At 37.0% G+C, this 19,595-nt stretch overlaps 1 protein-coding gene across 3 annotated transcripts in view; it reads left to right on the forward strand.

The window, feature by feature from the left end:
- The window catches only part of SERTAD2 (SERTA domain containing 2), a 103,069-nt gene that overhangs the window by 8,083 nt on the left and 75,391 nt on the right, over positions 1-19,595 (forward strand). The window contains exon 2 of one of the 3 annotated variants that reach the window (XM_015587632.2): positions 5,842-5,939. The exons of 1 other annotated variant lie outside the window; for it this stretch is intronic. The gene's annotated coding sequence lies outside the window, so the exon portion shown is untranslated. Of the gene's footprint in view, positions 1-5,841; positions 5,940-17,800; positions 18,005-19,595 lie in introns of all 3 variants that reach the window. One more of the 3 variants, XM_015587631.2, reaches the window with a different exon arrangement.

Below are 19,595 nucleotides of genomic sequence, written 5' to 3' on the forward strand. Positions count from 1 at the left end.
TAGCTATCCCCATGGGAAGCAGAGACTCTGAGCCTAAGAATAGGATGTATGGACACACCATGGATGTGCGTTAGATTCTTGAGAACAGAAATTACTCCATAGCTTCGATAAGCGTGGTACATCGGTGAGGCCCTGTGGACAAAGGGAGTTCACTGAAATATGGAAGAAACACTGAGAGTGAAGGGAAGAAGTGGAGATGGAGGCTCTGACAGTGTGAGGGCATACTCTTTCTTCTTCAATTTGCCTGGAGCAGCCCTGCCTGTGAAATGAGAGACCTCTGGGCCTAATATACCAAATTTAGAAAGTCTGTATATATTGCTATAATACATAGTATAATCTTTCTAAATTTTTTGACTTGGAATTAGCCAGAATTCCTGATGTGTGAATGTTTAAATTCTCAAACATAATTCTGTGTAACTATGGCTTTTGTTTTTATTTTTCTGGATATTTGAAAATATTAAGACTCCCTTTGTTTCCAGAAAACATTTGTTTGTTTATTTGGGCCTAAGTCTAACACAGAATAACACAATATATGCTTGTCTATTAGATTTAAATTAGAGGGGAAAAAATCCAAAGCCTCAATGTTTGTTTTATCTGTTGGTGAAAGTATTTGGACAGTTGTATGGCTACTTCTTCTTTTTAAATTTTTTTATTATTTTTATTTTTATTTGTTTATCTATTTATTTTACACCTACAGCACCTGGTCTTCCATTTATCCAGGTACTAACCAGGCCTGACCCTGCTTAGCTTCTGAGATCAGACGGGATTGGGCTTGTTCAGGGTGACATGGCCGTAAATGTCTTTTTTTTTTATTTAAATAACAATTTCTTTTAAAAGTTTCTTTTCCTGAAAACTATATCTGTGCTACACATATCTGTTTGATTCAAAGGTCCACCTAGGATAGTATGGTCATTACATTATCTTGATTGCTGTGATTTTTTTCAAAAGTGTATACATATGTCAAAACGTACCAAAACATATGTCAAAACAGACCAAAGTATACATTTTAAATATGTCCATATATTGTATATCAAAAAACCTTTTTTTTTTTAAAAAAGCTTAGGTTGTAAGGTATATTTTCAAGATAAAATCTCTATTATAAGAATTATATTTTTAAAGTTTGTCATTTATTTTTTGTTTCTCTATTTTATTTTATCTAGTATTTATTCACCTCCATTTCATACCCCAGACACACATATTTTAAGAAAGACAAATAGAACTGAGGAGGCCCATACGCCAGTTGAAATTTAGATATAGGACCTTAGAGAGCTTTTTTCCATATGTAAGGCTCACTGGAGTATCTTTAAGTAATTTGCACAAATTTGAATTTGGAGAATTGGAGTTGTATATTTTTCAAGGAATCCTCCTTTCCTTATAGTTTAACAGATTGTGAATCATCTTTGGCACGGAGTAAAGAGTATGATTTAGTAAAACTTCTTTTTTTCAGGAGGTTAAATGGTTTAATGCTTCTTGAATATTGTTCCTTTCTTTTTCTTTCTTTTTTTTTTCAAATTAAAAAAATTTTTTTTTTTTAAATTTTGGCATGTTAGGCTGTAGAATCTATGAATAGATTTGTTTAGGGAAAAACTAAGTTTGCTCCATTCTTCTTGCCCCCATCATCTTGAGCACAGCACAGGACACTTAATATAGGTTTGCTAAAGTGATGCTTTAATATTAATCGAATATTCCTTATGTCACCCAATGTATGTTTCAGGGAAGTTTCTTCATTGTTGGAATTAATGCTTATGTTAAGTTGAAAACACTGGCAATTTTTCATGAATAAAAAATAGTCTAGAAAACTTTTCAGTTATCTGTATGGGACTATGAGAGTATTAAAGAGTTGTGGCTTTAAGGCTCTTTCTGCCATATCAGTGGGACACCTTAGAATTACCCACACCCAGGCCACAACCCAAGGTGAGGCCCTGGCTTCAGTATTTTAAAAGTTGCCAGGTTATTCTAATGTATAGCCACATTGTACTCTGCAGCGCTATTTCCCACACCAGATACCCCTACACCCAAACTTCCTATTGTAAAACTTTTCAAACATGCAGAAAACTTGAAAGAGTAACACAGTGAATACCTATATTCCCTCTACCTAGATTCAGTAATTGTTAGCCTTTTGCTGTATTTGCTTTATGACTCTCTCTCCCTTTCTTGCTCTATATGTATACTTTTTTGTACCATGTGAAAGTAAGTTTCACATATCATGACTCTTTACCATTTAGTACTTCACTATGCATCTCCTGAGAATAAGAACATTCTCCTACATAACCACAATACCATTATCTCACCTAAGAAAATTAATAACTTAGAATGCTTTTCGAGAGCTCACTTCCATTTATTAAAGGTATATGAATTCGTATTCTAAAAATTAAATGCATATGAAGTGAGAAGGTCTGTAGAATGTGAAATTCTGGAAATTTTTGTTAAAGATCTGTTTCTTTGTGTTAGCAATAAAGCCACTATTTCAAACATTTTTATGAGGTAAATGCATTTTCTTATTATGGTGAGGTAAGATCCTTTCTAGCTCTAACATCGCATGAGATATCATTAGAGAAAACACTTATCAAAGTTCATGCCACAGTGTGGTTTAGTGGAAAAAGCTCATTTTTGTGCTAGAACAATGTTGGTTCATACACTTGCTTGGCCACTTATTGCAGGTGACCTTGGAGAAGTTAAATTCTTATATCAGTTAGGAGTTTTTGAGAAACCACCCTTAAGCTCACTGGGATCATCAGGAAATTTATTATTTCACAACAAATCCAGAGTTAGGGTAGGTTTCAGAGTTGGTCAGTTCTGTAGCTCAAATGCAATTCTTAGCATCTTATACTGCGCCAGACTCCTTACTGGCTTCCAACTTCTGTTTTGTCTCTTTTTTAAAGGTGGTTCACATTCATATGGTATTCAGAGGAAGTCAAGAAGTCTCTTCACAGACATGGACTGTCAGTCTTTCTGTCTGATTGGGCATCTCTGCCCTGTCTGGACCAGTAACTTGGGGATGTGGTTCTCTTAGGGAGAGGAAAGGCTGTTGGGTTTACCACTAACTGTTCATTACTCCGCTCTAAGCCTTGGTTTTCTTAGCTGTAAATGGCAACAGTGATATCTACTGCTATGATTATTAACTAATATACAGTAGATAAAGCAACAAACACAAAGCTGATATTGAATAAATACTAATTCCTATTTTTCTTCTCTCTTTTCCATCTTATAGAAAATTCTGTATTCCTTTGCTACTGCCATACTCCATACTAGTAAGCATATATATAAGTGGCTCCCTTAAGTGGGCTCTTACCTGTCCTCTTACCTCAGTATTTAGGACATAGCATTTTACGTATACTTTGCAAATTGGTCAGATAACATCCATTAACCTGTCTTGGCCCATCTCATTTTTTCTTATATATTTCAGCGTCACTTTACAGTATTCCAAAGCCGCGGAGGGATACTGTTGGCAGTGTGTGCATATTTATCAAGCTCCAGATCAAATGTGAACAAAAATCTCCTTAATTTCACTATCCGTAAAAATAAGAGTTGAAATAGATTTACTCTTTTTATTAAAAGAAATACACCATAACCTAGGAAAAACTCAGCAAAATAAAATGTTATTTGAAATATAGTATCTTATTTGCCTAGGTTAGACCAAGCCTTTGATACTTTGGGAAAATATAGGCTTACAGTGGTAGTTCAGCTGCTCTGATTTCTCCAAAACTTACTTTCTTAAAAGAATTGTGTTTAATTTTACCAGCAAGTCTCTTTTGTATTGCTTGTTCTTGAACCCTCTCTCACTCACCATGAGAAAGTCATCTGCTAAAGATGTGTTTTCCAATATGTATGAACACTGGAGGGTATTTGTTCAGGCACGCCCTTTGCAAAATATGTAAAGAAGGATTGCCATTGTTTTTCCCCTATGGGATTTCTAAAACACTCCGGAAATACCTGTGAAGTCCTGCAAAATTGTCACAACCCAATCACATGGGAAGATCTTCACTTTTTAAAAAAATTTCTACCTAAACAACAAGGTTGTTCTTGAAGGAGAGTTATCAACCTTCTTGGCCCCTGAAGTAAAATATTTAATTTTCACCAACCTCCATGGCAGGAGAATAGAAGGGTGAAAAGTCTGGTGTCTCTCTTGACCTGGAAGATGCTGACTGGCTTGTCCCTTTTCAATTACATTTTTTTCCCTTTTTCTTTAATTTTTAGATTTAATGTTGATGAGATGTCTATTGAGCTGTTAAACTTCTTGAACATTGAAAATACTCAGATTTTGAATGGTTGTATCCGTAATTCAGAGTTTCTGCTGGCATGAATCATTTTAAGCAGAGGGATACTTTTTTTTTTTTCCCAGAGGGATACTTTTTAAGGAACCATTTAGGTGTGTATTGATGTCTCTTATGCATCTCAAATGAAGGTTCTGTAAATGTTAAATTATGAAGCAGCACAGTGAAAGCAGAACTCTGAAATAAGTTGTAGTTTTATTAAAGAAGCCAGAGAAGGGACATTGTGGCTATAATTTTAATTACAAGTGCTAGGGTTTTGGGGAAAAAAAGTTTGAAACTTATATTGCATTTCCTCGAAGTGCTATTGGTTACTTTTTGAAGCGATGGCATATAGTTATAACTTGCGAAGTTTGGTTTTGTTTGGGCAAATTTTTTTATTTTAATACCTTGCAGAAAAGTTTTTTGGACAAGATTTCCTTTGCTGTGTAACAAACACTTTTACTGTTTAGCTAAAGTTTGCCACCAGTGGTTCAGAGGCTGAAATGAAAAGTGAAATGGCTGTTGTTTCCCATCTAATACCAGATTTTATTTTTATTTCCACTAACCAGTGTTAAAAAAAGAAATGAAAAGAAAGCAAAGATCAAAATCCAAAAGCTCACACTAAAATCTAATTTCCTAACTAGAATAAGGCTGGCTTTGCCGTGATGTGAAAAGTCATGTGTAAGAAACATTTGTACATAGCTATATGGTTGGCCTTACTGATTGCTGGGATTAGCAGTTGGGTTGGGGACAGTCAGGCAGGTAACAACCAATCAGGGCTAAGCAGTTGGGACTGATTCAATTTCTTTTTTATCTTCCTACAGAGAAAATGTCAACTGTGCTTCTTTCTCCTACTTTTCAGTCTCCCTGAGAGAATGGAAAAAATGTCCCAGTGACAATGGGTTGGAGAGCAGTGTATTATCTGCCTCTCGTTAGCCAGGACTTATATTCTGATGATAGAGTAATTGCCAGAGCTTTGTCTTTGTTTCTTTCTTGATTTGATCATTTTTGTGTTCCATCTTAAAGCTATGGGCAGGGTCTAAAATTCTGTGGGATGGATTCTAAGGGCAAACTGCTTTTGTCCCAGGTCATTTATTGGTTACATTTTTCATAAGGAGTTCTTATTTTGACTAAAAATTGCATCATAACCAGTGAACAATTGCTGGCCAGCTAAGAAAAATATGGTAGCTTTAAAAAAATTATTTGGAGAATGATTTTATACTTGGAGAATGATTTTCGTTATTTCTGAAAGACCCAAATACCATGGGGAAATTTTAAGGCCGTAAGTCCCATTTTGCCATATTAATCATTGTGCCATTCAATTTGTGCATCTTTAACTATATGCCGTGTGACTGAGGCATGAAGCATTTGGGGACATTTATTAGTCAACGTGAGTTTTGAGAAGTAATTTTTAAAAAAATATGCAACTGGACAAAAGCAAAGGGTAGTTTGACGATATTATTAGAATTGTATTATGGTTGAAAAATTTGATAGTAGAAAATTTGTCTGTAATTAGCCATCAATGTAGTTTTATTATGGACGAAGTCATGGACTCTGCTAGTGATGCAGTTCATCTTTCCTAACTTAGCATGAAAAACTTGTGGTACAGGGACGCTCCTGTCTTCTCAGCATTGCTGTCGCGTTCCAATGCAGCCCATTTCACATGTTATCGCTGATTTCTGACTGGTAAGTGCACTTGATTGACATGGGTCATGAATTTTTGGTTTTGTTTTTTGCAGCACTTATGCATTATAAGGACAATATGATGAAAATGAAACATTTTCTATTTGGGCTAACTTAAGATCACTAATAGAGACATAAAGACATTCGACTAGTATTTACTTGTTTTGCTTTTATGTGATGACTGGGCAGGGAGGTGGGCAAAATATCTATATTGACGGGTGATAGAGGAGAGGTGCTTGTTGCCACCCTTTTTGGTTCATCTGTGTAATCTACTAATCATTTCATATGATAGCTGGTGAGTGTTCTGGTGACTTATGTTTCACTTCTTTTGGAGAAACTGTGACTTATTTTTGAATGATTATAAGAATAAAAAGGGTTTTTTTAAATGAATTTTTTTTTTTTTTGATTTTCTAAAATAAAGTGGAAGCCTTTTCTTTGGTTCTTCTGCTTCATCTTATATTAGCCAATTGTACACTTAAAGACATTTTTGGTGTGAGAGTTACTCTTTTGAAAGCTTTCAAGTTGTTTTTTTGGTCTAAGTTGTTGACATTCCAGCTAGCAGTATCCTTGCTTCTTATCTTAGTAATACAAAATGAAATGCACTTTGGAGTATCTATCCTTCAACTTCTGATGCAGATATTAGTGCAAACTCAGCACACCATTATGTGATGAGGAAAAAAAAAAAATGTTTATGACCAAGAAAAAGTTCTTGGCAAAGAGAAATTCTGTCCTGTTCAGCCAGTTACTGAAATGGAACTGAGTTTTATTTTTTTATTATTAGGTATGTCTTTGAAGTTGAAGTGATTCAGTAGTCACTTACGAGTGTTAGTGTAGTGAGTTCTTAGAGCAATTTGTGCTCCCAAGGAGGCAGTTTGTGAAGCAAATGCATAGCGAGCAAGTATATTATGATTTTTCTAAGTAGCGTACCTTAGAGCAGATGTTTTGGTATACTGGAGTGCAGCCGGTAAGCCATGATGTGTTAAGTGGAAACTCAGGCACTTGGTTAATCCAGTTATAAATTTCTACTCTTCATATGCCCTCATTTTCTTGGCATGCATTTATAATTGCTTTATAGTGATTCTGTCAGTTAGACAGCCAGGAAGGGTAACGAAAATAAAGTCCAAATAGTTGATTTTAGAATTTTAAGTAAGCTGGCTAGGAGAACATAATAAATATGACGATTATCATCAATTTGGTTTTTTTTACTATTCCTCTTGCTGATTGCTTTGACTGACAAGTTTATCGCTTTATGTAAATTTTTATTTCTTTTAAATTAAAAATAAAGTTCATGAACTTTACTGAGTCTCGGGATATGTGAAAGTCTGCTCTAGTCACTGCTCTGTTCAGTCAATAAAATTCCCTCACTTTTAAAACATCCTCGAGTGTCAGATTATTAATGTTCCTACATGCTGCCATTTTGGTATCATTATTTTGCATCATTATTGACTTGTGTGTTCAGGTGTCCTTCACCACATGAAGGAATGAAGCTGGTAATCGCAATTTTCAAGTACAACCTAAAATTACTTTCATATTTTTCTACAGGGTTTTCTGGTGTCCGTTCTGAGTATTCATGGTAAGAAGGAGCCCAGGATGGCCCTTCAAGTCTCTTGATGTGTTTAAGAAGATGGGGCCAATGTTACTTGCTGGAACTGGCCCTGGAAAAGTCAAATTGGTGCCATATTTGTTGCACTGCTGTTTTGTCTCACTATAAAATGTGGGAAGTGTTAATAACACTTCCTACTTGTTTAGCATATTATCCTTCCCAGCTCTCAAAAGAGTTGGTCAATATCAGGCTGGATTCTCAGCCCACGTTTCTATTATTTTCTAATTCCTCTAATGTAATATTGCCTAAAGACTTTTCACTTACTATTTTTTCCTTATGTTCTCCTAAAAATTGGAAAATAATATTTGCTATTAATACTCCCATTTCTCAGATACTAAGAATAAGGCACATCTTGGCTAAGTATTTGACCTAGGATTATGCTGTGATCAGCTATAGAACCAAATACAACTCAGGATTCTTCCTCAACTTCATTTTATTACTGAGCCATAGTTTCTCTCCTTTTCAGATATACTTACGACAGGACTGAAGAAAGTACATTTCCAGATACCAACAATATTCCCCATCTCTCTTCTTCAGTGTTCCAGTATTAGGATTTACACTAGGCTTATTGTCTGAAGTAAAGTTTCAGTGCCAGTTATGCACATGATCTGTTCCCATATTATTCAGGATTCGACTACTATCCCAGAGGTGATAGATAGTAGAAAGAAAAAGAATAATGAACGCAGCCCCTATTTTCCTTTTGCCTTTTTGAATTTGATTCAATATAAGGTTGCTTTCAGCCAGGAGATTTCATGAGTGGGCATATGTTAATAAGCCAGATACTTTTTCCTTTATAGTCATAAACTTAACAAAATATCTCCCCAAAGTGGCTTCAGTTAGAGTGTGTTGATATTAGAGTGAGTACTTCCTGAACTTACAGGAGGAAGCAACTCCAACCACTCTGAAAATGAAGTCATTCCTATAAAACTTGGCTACTGCAGTCTGAAGATATTTTGTACTTTGAAATACATGTCCCATATTCTTTTCGTTAGTGAATGTTTGTAGAACTTGAGGAGGAGTCTGTAAAAAAGTAGAATTGACTGTTCTACCTTAAAAATGCTTTCAAAAAATCAAACTGAGAATGAAGTTTCTGAGAGTGGCAGTTTTTTTTTTCTCCTTCAGAGAGTAACAAAAGTGAAAGTTGCATTTTGATCAATTTTGATTAGTTTTCTTAGTGAAAACGTAAGCCCCAAAGCGTGTGCTGGTGCATATACACAAAACAGTTTTCTTGTTTTGGTGCCCCTGCATGTGAACCATTGCATGTACACACATGCCACACATAAATAGTCCATTCTTGCTCACACGCAGCCAAAGGAGGCTGGCCACTGCGGTCTTCTGCTCAGTGGAAATTGGCAGCTCTTTCTTCTTCTGTAAACAACAGCTTGACGTCACCCACTGCAGCAATGATAGCGGACCCACTTTAGAGATTCTCAACTGGCAGAGCTGCTGAAGGCCTGAAACTGGCTTTGATCATCTTCAGTCACACTTGAACAAACGCAATGCAGAGTAATTCATTCATGTCAGGAATATTGGGATAGCCCTTTAAAACTATTTGTAAAGTACTTAGCCTTGAATTTTCGCATATAATCCTAGCAAGAAAACTGCGTGATGAGCAGGAGAATTGTAGTTCTTCCAGAGAATTAAAAAGTTAGCAAGTGGTGGAATGACTGAAATTCAGGCCTTCTAAACACTGTTTTGTGTCTCTTTTCATTATATGAAATAACGTCTTTAGTAAGTGTTCCTCTTCCATCTAAAATGTGTGGGATTATGATCTTTGAGGTTTCCCCCCCGCCCCAGTCAAGACATCTGTACATTAAAATCAGATATAGTCGTACTGCATTTGGGAACTGCTAGACAATAAGGTAACCCACTCCTTTGGCTCATAGAGTGCCTTTTGAAAAATCTAGCCTAAGTCTACAGTCATAAGCTTAATGGGAAAGATTTATTAACAAGATGATCCTGTTCTTCATTTGGCCTCTGAAAGCTACATAAAATTGAGAGGATTAATGATCGTAATTCTTTTGTGTTGCTAACTGGAAGAGACAAAATCAACATGAAAGGACTGTTCTATTAGTTAGAAATCAGAATTCTATTTGGAAGGAGGGAGGAGTTGAGCCACTGGTTAAAACATAACTTAATTTGTTGTATAAAATAGTTGTCGTTCTCACGTGCCTACTTCTAGTTTATTTTCAGGCAGTTATAAAAAGTGAAAAAGAACATTTACCTTCAGTGATTTATAGTTGCATAAAGGTTCAGGAATACTTCAGGTTGTAGATAACTGTTGGTTTTCTGTTTGTGACTCTGAGTTGGTTTTTCAGTGTGACCTTAAGAGTAGGAGGGCAGGTGTTTAGATCTGTGTGGACTATCCATAGTAAATTACTAGGACTTTAACTTCTCTGCTCAGTGCCCCAACTTCAGCCAGCTCCCCTGATTTTGAGGTGTATGTTTAGGGAATGGAAATTAATGTTGATTTTAGCTCACCCCTGACAGAAAATGTGTTAAAACCTTAAGTATTAAAAAGGGAAAGCTAATAAAAAATAAATAAACTGCCTTCTAAAACTGCATTTTGGCACACAGTGAGCACTCAAAAATGAATTTTAAACAAAGCTGTGCTAATCAGAAGTTGACCATATTAGCAACCTCAATAAGCTGGCATCCATACAATAGTTGACTAAAATATACCCAAGGAAAAAGTGCATTGGGGTTGAAAGAAACATTTTATTGCATAACTTAAAATTAACTAAAAGAGCTGTTTCTTTTTTATTTGATTTCATTAAATGGAAAAAAATACTTTTGTCTTTAAAAGACAATACTGCTGGTTTTTAAAATTACAACAGGTTGAAGGACTAGAGAGGTGAAATTCATAAAAATCTGCTTTAACAAAGAAAACAAGTCACGACCTTCCCCCATCTTTCACTTCTTTCAGTGAGTGACAAAGAATAAGGCAACGAGGAACAGCTGCCAGTCCAAGACCCTCATTTCTGTTGTTCAGGGAAGTCTCAACGTCTGGGTCCTGGGTCGGCTGCAGGCTGCAGGCTGCAGGAGGGAACGGCCTTTGCAGTGCGCTGCCCCTGCGGTGTACCCCGGGCTTCCCCAGCACTGCCCTTGGGGGAAGCCCACACCCACTTCTTACAGGAATGGCTGCAGGAGATCTGCCCAACCCTACATTAAGTTAAAAAACTGAGGCCTAAAGTGTCTCCGTTTATCATTTAACAGCAGTGGAGTTTCTCACTACTGCAAGAGGCTGTTTGTAATTGTGAACAAATAGTAGGGCGGGCAGAGGACAGATGTGAGATAACTGAAGTCAGCGGTAGAGCCGTGGGAGAGCCAAGTAGGGCTTAGATTTTAATTCTTAGGTAATCATCTTCCTGTCTCTTCCACAGTGGATATAATATGAGCAGAAAACAAAGTAGAATTTTAACTTTAACCCTTCATAAAAGCATTAGCCCTTTAACTCTTTAGAGTTTGAACAATATCATTTTGGCCGATATGTTACAAATAGGCATACCACCTGGATTTGTATGGTGCGTTGCAGTGGATAAACATTCTCAGGGTCATTATTTTATTTAATAGCTGCAGCTGCAGCCACCTTGTGAGATATTGCCCCTCTCCTTGATAAATGAGGAAACAGAATTCTGACTTGTCGAATGTCACACAGCTAGTAAGCAGTTCACAACTAGAGCTGCAACTAGAATCCCCGATTTTTGACTTCCGCTCCACTATTCCATTCATTGAGCTAGGAAGGAGCACATTGATAACGTCCGGCGTTATGATCTTCTGCATTCTCGAAAACCACAGTCAGCAAATGCAGCTTAGTGACCAGTCATGTTACTCACAGTAAACACTTATACATCATCAAAGAGCAGCTTCTTGATTGACTTTGACATTAATAATCCAATAAAAAAAGAGGAGCCTTATTATTTCTTATTTAGAATCAGAATAGTAGCACAGAATGAAAATTAAGGACCATTTAGTTTCAATGTACCTTTTAAAAAAAATCTAGACTGTAAAGCCCTTCATAAGGAAAGTGAAACTCTAGTCAATGCAGCGAGCGACTAAGGCCCGTTTCCCCAGACTCAGACCAATGTGCTCTTTCTTTTGAAAAAGACACCTGCTTAAAGAGAGGCTGCAGTTCTTATCCCAGGAGCTAATTTGACTTGAGCTTCCAGCAGATGTTCCTGAGCGTCTACCCTTTGCAAAGCCCTGTGCTGGAAGCAGCCCTGCAGGAGTTTAGGATCTAGGGGAGACTTAATCCAGGGTAAAAAGCACCCAGTGCTAAGTGTTCAGCCATTTAAAAGACTAAGAATGTCATAGATAGATTCATGGATAACCCAGATTTGGTCTCAGTCTTCTGGAAACATGTATGAAGAAGCGCTTTCTTTTCTGACCTTCTATTTGTAAGAAAAATGACAACTGTGACCATTTTGGAACCTTTCAGAATAATGCTGCTCATCCTTGAGAAACTGAAGTATGAAGATTAAAAGCAAATTAAATTGTGATTGTTAACACCAGCTTTCTCTTTAGGCATTGTCCCTAGAAGTTTTGACTGAGAAAATCATGTATTACTCATGCCTTGATATAAAAGTTCTGCTAATAACTTTTAACTCCTTGGCGTAAATTTTCAGAGAGCTGGTGGCAAGCAAGTCACATGCTTGCTGGCCTTCTGTAAAAGCTGTTCAGCCTACAACCTGGAAAGCCTTTTTGAAACTCCTGATAATTTGGGCAGTCTCCAAGTCAAGCTGACTTGATAGGGAATGCAGAATAATTGATCAGAATAATTACAAGTTCCATTTTATATAATGAGATCACTTTGCCAGAAAAAATACTCACGGAATGCCTTTACAGACCTAACTTGCACCAGAATTAAATTCGTCTTTCTCAGTAGTTACCACTAAAGCTGAACAAGCTACATTGTGTAAATGGGTCAGTTTCTGCAGTGTTCTGCATGAAATATTCACAAAGGTACACACAGAGGCGGTTGAATTATAAATTTCAAGGGCAAGCAAGCCTCCAGGAAAGCAGATCCAGGAGGAAGCTGTATTTATATTTTTAGAAGAAGGGAGGCTTCTATGAAATTTAAAAACTGCATTCCGTTTTCCTAGTCTCTTGGCTTGGATTGTGCCACCTCTGTCATCTCCAGGTTGTGCTCTTCAGTCAAACTCTGTTTATTCTCTCACGTTTCTGTCTCTAAGTCCTTGAATCATACTCAGCATATACTTGGTTATAATGAGGTGATCTTGCCCTCATCTGTTCTTCAGGGTTTAAGAACTTGATGGAATGGGTTTTGGGTTAGCTTTAAAAAAAAAGAAACAGATACCCCATTGACTAATGTCTGTGCAGTACTTTTTACCATAATGTATCTCACTGCTTTTATTTCAGGCCAAAGACAGAAGCAGAGTATTATAAATGGTGCATATGTGAACTCCACTGAAGAGGCTTTGAGGGTCCAACCTCCACTTACCATGATTACCCCAAAATGTCCTTCATTTCATTTTGATAGGGAAGACCAAAGTTGATTTCAATAACAATCTTTTCATATTTGTAGCTTTTTATGAGTTGCGCCAGTTTTCCCTCTTAGATGATAAATGGTGGAGCAGGGGTTAGTTCCATCAAGTTTAGGGCAAGAACCCAATTCATTATTCACTGGGATTTAAATTTTCAATTAATCACTTTAGGAGAAAAACAGGCATCGCATATCTATCGGTTTGACTGAAAGTGTCAGAAACCTATCAGTCTATCTTAGCAAACAGAGACTTACTGACTTAACAGAAGCTAATAAAGGCTTGGACCACCAAACTGTGGGCAGTATTGCATTTGGCCTAAACGTAGCCAGAACTCTCCATCTTTCATCTCAGCTTCTATCTGTATGTTTGCTTCATTCCTTCACATGGCAGACCATTTTTCCACATGGTTGGAAACATGGCCACCAACAGTTTGTCTTATAGCTTCTGTCCCTGAAAAGTTCTCTTGATGTCAGATTTAAAAAGAAAATTATAGGCAAGGAACTCCTCAGATCAATATGGAACGTGTGTTAATCCCTGGGTCACTCAGTAGGGCTCAGGGAGGTGGCATCATTTAGAAACATGGCAACACGTGTGTTTAGCCATACGAATGGAAATGAGCGGCCCTTCCCAGGATAAGAGATGGTTGTTGGGAAGAAAATCCCCCAGCATGTATGCTTACTACATGTCAGATGAGTGCCTTTTAAATATTTTGATGGAAACTTATAATGAAAAATACATTTTACATTGAGGCACACATATACACACGTGGTTAATTGAAAAAAAGTTTTCATGAAACAATACTCACCTTCACTATGTGGAGGCATTCTGATATTTTTTATTATATCCTATTGCAGTTCATTAAAAAAATACTGATTATAATCCACCTAATTGTATAACTCAATGGATAATGGTCTATAGTTTGAAAAATAATAAGCTAGACATTAAAAGTAGCAGGTAGGTAACTTCATGTATAAATAGACATTTGGGCATGGATATGTATTCAGTTTTGTTGAAGAAATAACTTACATTCTAGAAAGATGCTAGGGTCTCAATGGGGGACAGATATGTGACAGAAATGCCCTTTTCAGTTCTCCCGGTAGACATGACTGTGCATTTTCTACTGAGGAATATTCTGGAGCTACTTCCCAGCCTTTTGTAAAGTTAGTAAAACAAATGCAATCAGCGCACTCTACTCTGTTTTGGACTCACTTTTTGCTGAGAAATACTGAAATCCTGTGGACCTAGAAAATTCCCCAAAGTGCTTTCGGTTCTGTCTTAAAACAAAACATTGGCACTACTTTCTTGAAAACTTTATTGTGGCAGCTTGAAGGGTGGCTTTTCTGATCATCGTAATACTATGAAGGATTGGATAATAGCTTTACTTATCTAAGAGTCAACTGAAAACCTAAGGTCTCTTGTTTTTGATCTTCTATTGAAACATTTGAATCCTCAGGCTTCTATCTCTTAAGTTGAACTGAGAAATTCAGATGAAACTTGACAGCAGTAGTGTAGGATGACTCTTGAATGAGACATAAGAAGATGCAGAAAAGAGTGGTTGAGTTCCTTTCTGCAAACGGTCAATCTGACTACTCTTGATGAACTTTTGTTCAATAAGATTGGAAACAGTAGATTGGGAAAGATATTTAGAACACATTTAGTAGACAAAGGACTTCAGAATATATAAAGAACCATTGGTGGAGTGTAAATTGGTACAACCATGTTAGGAAAAAGTTTGGCAGTATCTAGTGATGCTGAGGATAAGATAACCTGCGATCCAGGATGTTCACTCCTAGATTTATACTTTAGAGTAGCAGTTCCTCAAACCTTTCAGTCCCACTGTACACTTTTAAAAATTGTTGAAGACCTCAAAGAGTTTTTGTTTATGTGGATCATATTTATTGATATCTACCATATTAAAAATAGAGAAGTTTTGAAATATTCATTAAAAACCTCATTACGTGTTAAAATAACTTACTTTTATGAACAATAAATTTTATCAAAACAAAAAATTAGAGGGAAGAGTGGCATTGTTTTACAGTTTTGCAAATCTATTTGATGTCTACCTTAATGGAAAACAGGTGGATTCTCATATCTGCTTTTGTTGCGGTATGTTGTTTTGGTTGAAGTATACAAAGAAAATGTGGCCTCACACAGATTTATTGTTGGAAAAAGGAGGATTATTTTAAAAACCTTTTCAAACAATAGTAGATTTTCTTCCTTGCTACTCAACTAAAACTGCAGATGGTAGTTTCTTTGGTAGGTTGGTAGCAATGTAAAATTATGATCTGAAACCATAGCAATAAACTTTTAATTATTTTGTTACATTAAAATCTTTTAGTTTACTGTGCATGTTGAATAGATTTTTACTCATGCATGACTTTGTAACATCATACATTGATAATTTGGAAATATTGGTTTACTCAGTTATGCGAATCTTTTCATTGTTGACACATTTCATTATACAATATTAAAATGTCACATTCTTTAACTTTACTACTGATCTCATCAGAAAAGTGTTTAAGTATTGGGAAGCTGTCAAGCACTTAGTGGCAGATACAAGTTTTCTAAAATTCTAATTTTCACTTGAAAGCTCAAATTTTATCACTGGCACCCAAACTGTCAGTTGTTTTTCTTGAAGTGATAGGCTGACTTGTCTGCCAGATACTCAAGTCTGAATAACCATAGTTTGTCTGACTGTCACTCTTTCAGTAAAAATGGTGTCCCATTAAAAAAGGCAGCTACAGTCACCCAGCTCAAAGGCAAACAATTGCTCAAGTGCCTTTCTCTAGGCAACCTTTGTACCTTGGTATGTAGCAGAAGTGCTTTATGTGTACTCTCTCATTTCGTCACACAGAATATTAAAAAGACATGTACTGAAGGGTAGAGATTTTTTTAAACTTTTTTACTTTTCAAATTACCATTGGCATGTAATATTAATTTCAGGTGTACCATATAGCGATTAGACATTTCTGTAACTTCCAAAATGATCACCCTGATAAGTCTAGTACCCATCTGACACTGCACATAGTTATTACAATATTGATGGCTATATTCCCGTGCTGTACTTTATATTTTCATGACTGTATTTATATCTGGTAATTTGTACATTTTAAAGGGGCAGAGATTTAACAAAATTAATACTTTTACTGCTTCACTAAGGACATTTTATCATGAACCTAGCATATTTTGTTCAGAATGTAGAGGTGAGGAATACAAGGACTGCTGGTGCAGTTTGGTTCTACAGCCTTTGTTCATGTCGTTCTGAACTCATCCAACAGTGAAAAAGGCAAATAATATCTTAGAACTATTATAAGAATAGTTTTGACTTTGTGGGCCCTCTGAAGAGGTCTCGAGTTCCCCAGGGGTCATAGGACCCCTCCCCACTCCAGGAGTTGGACCATGCTTGAGAACTACTGCCCTAGAGAATGCACAGCTCTGTGCTCCAAGGTACACCAGGATGCATCAGGATAAATGCATGTGAGCAGGGGTGGGGGAAGGGCATATGATCAAGGAAGGGCACATGGTAGGGAGAGTGCATTTGGGACGCTAACAGCGTTCTGTTTCTTGGCCTGGGTAGAACGTTTGTTCTATAATTATGAGAATTTGTTCTTTTATATTTATGCACTTTTCTATATCTCTGTTATTTAAAAGTTCAATTCTCTTAATTTTATTAGCATTGTTTTTGGGTTAGAGAGATAAAGAGTGTTGAGAAGGCAGGAACCCTTCTTTGTGCTTGCCTTTTTGTATTGTGTGCGGGATGTATCTCCAACCTTTTCTGCTTTTTGGGTTGTGGTTGCTTTGGTTAAGGTAGAAATTCAGTTACTTCCAGTGCATTTCCCCGCTCACAGTTACTAACATGGGAAGCAGTGAAAATTAGTGGGAAACTTTTTTTTTTTTTAATTCAATACTTTACATAGTTCTTAGTTATTTGAGACTTAGGAAACTTACCATCGAAGCTGTTCCCATATCCTTATGTTCTGGAAGGGGGAAACAAAATGAAAAGTGACTTGAATAAGGACACAAATGGAGAATAAACCATTTCTAACTTTTGCCACTATTAAATTTTAAGACTACGGTCACTGTAAATGAAATAAAAAATAGTAATAAGATTTTGGCATTACTGAATTATCTTATGGTCATGCTTTTAGAACATTTATCACTTTAGTTGTCTAATTTTATCTCTATAACACTGAATTAAGCACAACATGTACTCATAATTCTATTTCATAGATAAGAAAACCTAGGCACAGAAAAGATCAGGAATTCAGTAGCAAAGCCAGGAGTAGTCTTGATTTCATGATTCCTAGAATTTGCTTTTCCAATGAAGCTAAGTTTAATTGTAAGAGATTCAAGATAGTCATCAAAATCCGGACATCTTTTCTTTGCCTCATTGATCCTCCTGCCATAAGCCGAGCTCTCGCACTTTGGATGAGGAACGTCAGTGTTCTGAATAGACTTGAGCACCATCTACTGTGCTTCCTGATGTTCTGAGATGGAATGAGAACCTTTAGAAAACCACAAAGACTCAATTTCAATTTTGTCTGTTAGAAACTGAGTCCACTGAGATGTGCATTCGATGCTACTAATCAAAGCCTTCCACATGAACCCACGTGCCATATAAGCAAGAGGAGTATTTATTCTCCACGTATTAGCTGTCAGGACGACCAGAAAGTGGTGGAGCTGGACTGCAGATAAAACCGATTCACTTTCAGATGTACCTGATCTCCCAACAGGGCTGTCCTTTTGTTCCTTGGCAGAGGTTCACACACTCAGGATTTGTGTGTGGAAGAGTGTGCGCACTAAGAGAAAAGAATTATCCAGCTTGATTGCAACAGATCAGGCAAAGATTGCCTGGACTCTGCAGGATGTGTGAAGTGACTTGCTCATAGAACCAGCTCTGATTTAAATGGATGTGCGAAATCTTCATGAAAGCGACTAAGAATCTCTGGCAGCAGAGTGAGGTAATTAGAAATAAATTAGGGCTCTTTTTATAGTTTGTCCGGGCTAATCTTTTTCTTTTCTTTTTCTTTTTCTTTTAAGTAATACTTATCTTCATTGGATGTTAGTGTCCCTGAGTAAATAAAAACATTTTTTGATATTATAAATCCTATATTTCACAACCAGGATCCACTTTGGTCAATATTTTTCTCATTAGCTCCTACGAGTATCTTATTTATAAGATTTGGGTCTTAATCAAAGTATTTTCACAAGTGAAATATAACAGAAATCTAAGAAATGAGTCTACTAATTGCATTTTTCCTGATACATTTCAAATAGGGCAGTCTAATTATAAGCAACCCCTACACACAAATGGCTTCTGCTCTTGCCCAATTTCCCCCTTCTAACCAGGCCCAGATGTTGCTGCCATGGAAAGTGTTGTCAGTGCTCATAGAGAATCTGAGGGTCAGAGTGGAGGAAGGAGGAAAAGTTTATGAAAACAGTGACCAGGGATGTGGACCCCAGAAACAGAGCCCATCTGGCCATACTGTAGTGGTTTCCTGTCCTCTCGCCCACCACCAAAGTGCCTTTTCTTTTTCATCCTTGTCAAGTGCCATTGAACAGAGTAACAAGTGCAGGGCAGCAAGAGTCTTTAACATATTGCAAGGAGGATAAGAGCATGAGTTTGGAGTTGGACACTTCAGACTTGAAACTGGGCATTACTACCTCCCAGCTCTGTGTCCTTTGAGCAGGTTGCTTTACCCCGCCTGGCAAGTCTGTTTTGTCTTCCGTGAATGGAAATAATTGTACCTGCCTCCCAGGGTTACTCTAGCATTAAATTAATACCCATATACAGTGTACATGGCTGCTCCACACCTGGGATATAGTAAGCTCTCAGTAGACGGTAGCTCTTTATCACACATGCAGACAACTAAAAGATTCATTAATGATCCCTACAGTGTAAATTATTTTTATGACAGTGCTTTATTCCAGATATCTAATTGAACTCTACTCCCTGGAGGAGCTGATATTTTGACAGGGTAGGACAGTAGGGAACTCTTAGCAGGGAGGTGCTAGGGAAAAGGGCAGGTCAAGGTGATTTAGAGCATCATAAGGTCCTGGGAAATGGGGAGAAGAAGACTAAAAAGTGGGACTGGTGCATTCTTCCTCCAGAAAAGAGGGAGGATTATTATTCTTCCTCCTCCCTATTGAACCACATACACATTGCTGCTAGGACCTCAAACTCAGGCAGGCACTGTTAATAATGTACCTGCCCTCTGGCTGCACATTGAACCACCTGCAGAGCTTAAAAATGTACCCATGCTTGGGCTCTGCCCCAGTCCCTTAAATCTGGATCTCTTAGGGGGTAAGACCCAGCAGCACCTCATGTGGGTTAAGTACACTTGTGAAGGTTAGCCTGGAAACCTGCCCATTCCAAGTTCTAAACAAGTGGGAACTTTTTATACACACATACACACACATATGTGCGTACACAGTCTTAACTTCATCAAAACTTGGCCCTTCATTGATTCAACAGTCATGAGGGGTGTAGAAGAGATGCTATTGTCAATGCTGTTAAGGTGGAGAAATAAGTTTTATTCATAAATAATTAAA

This window comes from Pteropus alecto, unplaced genomic scaffold (assembly GCF_000325575.1).
Source record: "Pteropus alecto unplaced genomic scaffold, ASM32557v1 scaffold131, whole genome shotgun sequence".
In the NCBI taxonomy this organism is placed as follows: Eukaryota; Metazoa; Chordata; class Mammalia; order Chiroptera; family Pteropodidae; genus Pteropus; species Pteropus alecto.